The following is a 4,851-nucleotide window of genomic DNA, read 5'->3' as shown; positions in this document are numbered from 1 at the left end:
GACATACAAAGAAGTTCCTCCAGCTAACTTTTTGAACAGAATCCATATCATCAGAATTATCCATTGCGCAGTAAGATTAAGTGCTGCCTTTTTATACCTCCCCAGGGTTGACCAAATTAATGTCAGCAATAAACCTATGAGTATGAAATATATCGCCGTTCCTGCTATAATGCAATAGGTACACTGAGAACCTATGCAAAACAAAAGGGCCAATTCGGTGTACAGACTGTCCAGTACGTATACTATGGTGACCGCGGTCGGCCAAAGCCATGGTCTCTGAGGGCTTAAATTTAAACCCGCGCATCCAATGAGGCTGAACGAGGCATGTAAAGGGGATGCTTTTCTAACGAAAAAGCGAATGCACCCTACTATTAATCCGAGGATGCATCCCAGACAAGTTTTTTGCTTATGTAATGGAGGAACAAATATTACTTGTAAAATGGACAGTATTGCAAGATCAATAAAATCTGCCCCTACCTGGGGAGGACTCTCGGGGTGATACCCGGTGGTGTTCGTCTGGTTGCTTGCCATGTTCAGCGCGACTAAACGTGAGATATTTGCTGCGCTGCTCTTTGCAGGTGCTTGCGGGTGGAGGCGTTACCTTGAGTCCCCTGTTGATGTAGGCGGAGCATCAGTGCGTCTGCTCCAATGTATGCCCATGTCAGCATCATCCAGAAGATAGTCCAAACACTATCTCCTGGATCCGTGCAGTGTTCAAACACTTTTGGGTGTATAATGTAACGTGGGTAATAAGCCATGGAGCTCAGTGTATCGTTCTGTAACATTGTATCATTTTGCCATTTAGTCAATCCTTCAGTGATGTCATAAACCAATGCCTTGGCACTGATTAGGATGTATTTTTCTGTTATTATAGTGGTTGTTTCAACCTTTCTCCATTTTGACAAGTATTTGGCTGAAGGCGGCACTCATCCACATCCTCTGTACAGTGTTGGCCAGTCCACTCTGGAGGGCACTGACAGTTGTAAGTGTTGACTCCATCCATGCAAGTCCCTCTGTTAGCTTGGCCGCCACAAGCCAGTTATCCCTGTGGTAACTTTTCTGACACCAATCTTCTCTGTTGGAGAAGTAGGTAATTTTAAAATTAAGTGATTCATATATTATTATGATGGTGCCGAACAACCATATTAAGGTCATAAATTTAATCCTGAGGTTTTCCTTATTCGCTTCCCCCTCAGGTACTTTTGTAGCCGATACCTTGGTCTTCATATCTGGACCTGAGTGCAGGCGTGTGTACATGTGCACGCCAGGACCCTGACTGGGGACCAGCTCATACTGGAAAGCAGTGATCCTCCGGCTGATGTCGGTCTGGGGAACAGCCTCCACAAACAGAGCCCCGTCGTCTTTGCTGAAGCAGTGCACCGACCCAGAGGCCTGCTCCTTCTCCGCCAGCAGCAGCTTCAACTCCCCGGCTTTTTCCAAATACATGTTGGCCCCTTGAGAGTGAGCATGAGGTCTGATGCACATGTATGACAGCAAAATGGTCGTATGGCGAGAGCCAAGCTGAGGCGGTTCATACCGCACAGTCACACTATGCCTCTTCGTGTTGGGGTCTTCATAATATAGTGCCAGTTGGCTGCCCTCGAGCCGAATCAAGTGGCTGCTGTTTTCTGCAGCGTCCTCATCTTGGTGGTGGGGGCAGCGGCGGACCACCTCTGCCACGTGCTCCGTTTTAGTGTCTTGACGGTCACCTGACTCTTCACTTCCTGACTATCAAGTTTTGGTTTCTCATACTCACAAGTGCCACCTATAGCTCCATGGATATTTAGGTAGACAATTGCTTGTTTTATCCATAGAGCTTGATCAAATTGAGTGCCATTTTTATCTGTTGCAATTGGCAAGGATATTTCTTTCGTATCCGGGGTTAAGACGGTGCAGTTTCTACAACGTACTGTTTTCGATTTCCAACGTCGGGTGACACTGCTGGTATACTACATAAGACTTACCAATGCAACTGTCATTACCCACACATATTTTGTTCAAGATGCTCATTGGTGCTTATTTGAGTGAAGAAGATATAATGAAACCAAACATTGAACCTTCTATTTTTGAGTGCTGTAATGCTGTTTGTGTTTTCTGAAGTCATGTCATCTTTGGAACCCTTTGTTACTGCGGCTCGTAAATATGTGTCTTGTGGGAAGAAGTCCCTCTCAGTTGTCCAGAGTCTGGACCTGGCTGCTCAAGTCTCTGCAGTGAACTTGGGTTTGAAACCTGCTCTACTGTACGACACCAAGGCTGCCACTCCAGAACAAGTCACCCGATATTTGACGTCTCTCCTGATTGGTTCATAATAGCCGAGCTGTTCTTGGGATTATTCCTCTCCCCCTCTGGACCAATCGCACCTCCCAGGCATGGTTCTAGGTGCTGCTACAAAAACGTGCTGCCTGGCATCTCATGATCCAAGACAGCTTCAGTAAATCCAGTACGGCTGAGCTTAGCTCTCCTCCTCAGCCAGGCTGACCACCATCCAGCCACCTTTGTCCTTGCTACAGGTCTGACCGGGAGCGAGACATTAGTCAGTATCATCAAGTCCTTTGTGTCAACTTCTATGAAGACCCCCAACGGGCACCATATGAAGCCAGTGAACAAGATAAGGACATGGGCGGTCCCAGACACTACGCGTGGGCCGCATTCAGTAACAAGAATAAGGTTACGTTCAATAGTGGAGACCCTGGCTTCCTGTACCTCCTTAGCATGCCTGGGCAAGGTTCCAGAAGTTGTAAAAATCCTCTTATTGTTGGTTAAATGCGGGTAGTTGTACACGTCTGGGCAGAATATTTTCCCCTTAGCCACTCTATCTTGGGGCCATATTTGCTCGGTCCACCACCTTCCCATGGAGGTGGATTCCCAATCTCTCTGGCTATAGCCTGGCAAGGATAGGCTTCCATCTCCAGACAAACGCAAGCCATCCTCCCACTTCCAAGGGAGAAAGTCTTCCCACTTCATGGTGGTATCCCTGGGGATGCCAGTATCGCACACATTCCAAACCCCGTTACGTCGGCCACAGGTGCATGGCCCACAATGGGTGTCTTTGCGTAGTATTTGATATCGACATCCCCACGAGTCCCAGCAGCATTTGCAAAACGTGAAGGGGGCAGACCCCATTAATTCGATCCCGCACATCAAGTGTTCAGCGCCCACTTCCGCTCGCTTAGGACGGTGCTCATGCTTGTACTTTGCATCTCCAGACCAAATGAGGGCAAAAACAGGCGCAGCACAAAGGACACAGTCACCAGGCTCATAGTTAGACCAACTAACACTGGTGGTGGGGTGAGTATAGGGCATAACAATCCCTTTTTTCCAGGAATGATTAACACCATCCCAGGCCATGACCAAAAGGCCATTATTTGGGAAGACTCGGTCGGGGAGCATCTTCACATAGTCCTCCCCAACCCCCTGAACCCAACCTGGCACATGGTCTCGGTCAGCTTCCATCCTGATTTTTATACTTAAGTCGTAGTTGCTTGGGGTGGTACTTGTGGCCATCTTTACCCGTAAGTACGTTCCCTTCGACTTTTACTATTGTGGTAGATTTTCCGGTGGCGAGTATCCACACCTCACTTCCCACCTGTAACGATACAGAGGGCTCGTGAGAGTGGGCAGGGGTAGAGCCCCGTAACTTGGGGAGACTGAGTTGCTGGTTAATGGCAAAGAGGTTTTCAGGTAAGTGCCATCTGTGCTTATACAGTAGTATTTGTGATTTTGCCGCGCGCACTGCACGTTCCGCGACTCCGTTAGTGTTGGATTGATGCGGGATGGATAAGACATGTCGTATCCCTTCCTGCTCCAACCATGAACGAAAGTGCTTGGAAGTAAACATGGCGGCATTATCCGATCTGAGGGTTTTGACTGGATTCCCCTGAATAAATGACATTACACACTCTTTAGCTGTCTTTGTGGTTTCTTTCTTAATGGGGTAGACTCGAGTGTGTCCTCCCCCATTGTCAGCTATCACCAGGAATTTTTTATATATGCCATAGTGACTCCCCAGGACCCCTACATCCATAGACGCGGAAATGCCCGGGAACTCTTCAGCAATTTTTCCTTCCTGATAAGCAATAGGAGGTAACAATCCCTTCTCCATGCATATCTCGCAGTCATGTCTAACTAGAGATATGGTGTCTTTGAGAGGACCGGCCTCAATCCCGTTATCAACCATCCATCTTCGCGTTCTCTCATTTCCGACATGTAACAAAGCACGATGAATATGCCGGACATAATCCAGCCTTTCTTCCTGAGGAATGACAAGCTTCCCTTGGTCATTCTTCCATTTATCAGGAAAAATCAAAGTGCCTACCACAACCGCCCTAGTCTGCACTAGTTTGTCAACCACGTCATTTCCCATGTGATCAAAATCCTGGATTCCTGTGTGACTATTGACATGGGTCACCCAAAGTTTTATGTGTTGTAGCAATTGGTTCACCACTATCCATAGGTCACGATGTTCCAACTCTTTTCCTTTGTAATTCTGGAAGTCTCGCTGCTGCCAGTATTTAAGGTTATCTTTCAGTCCTTCCGACACATACCAACTGTCAGTCACAATTCGTAAGGATTTTATTCCCTTCTTCTTTACATACTGCAGTCCGCTGACAACTGCCTGTAACTCGGCCTCCTGTGCTGTCTTGCCCATTCTTCCTTTTTCTTTATACAGAGGTTTATCTCGTTTGTAAAGCACAAAACCCCAATATCCCTCGGGGTCTTGTGCAGTTTTACTTCCATCAGTAAAAAGGGTGTATATTCCTGTATAATCCGGTTGGGATATTGCAGGATTTTTTGGCTGCTGCTTAGACTTGGCCATTATAAATGACCAATTCGGATCCAAGAGCATCTGCT

This window comes from Synchiropus splendidus, unplaced genomic scaffold (assembly GCF_027744825.2).
Source record: "Synchiropus splendidus isolate RoL2022-P1 unplaced genomic scaffold, RoL_Sspl_1.0 HiC_scaffold_23, whole genome shotgun sequence".
NCBI lineage: Eukaryota > Metazoa > Chordata > Actinopteri > Syngnathiformes > Callionymidae > Synchiropus > Synchiropus splendidus.
This window is presented reverse-complemented; position numbering follows the sequence as displayed.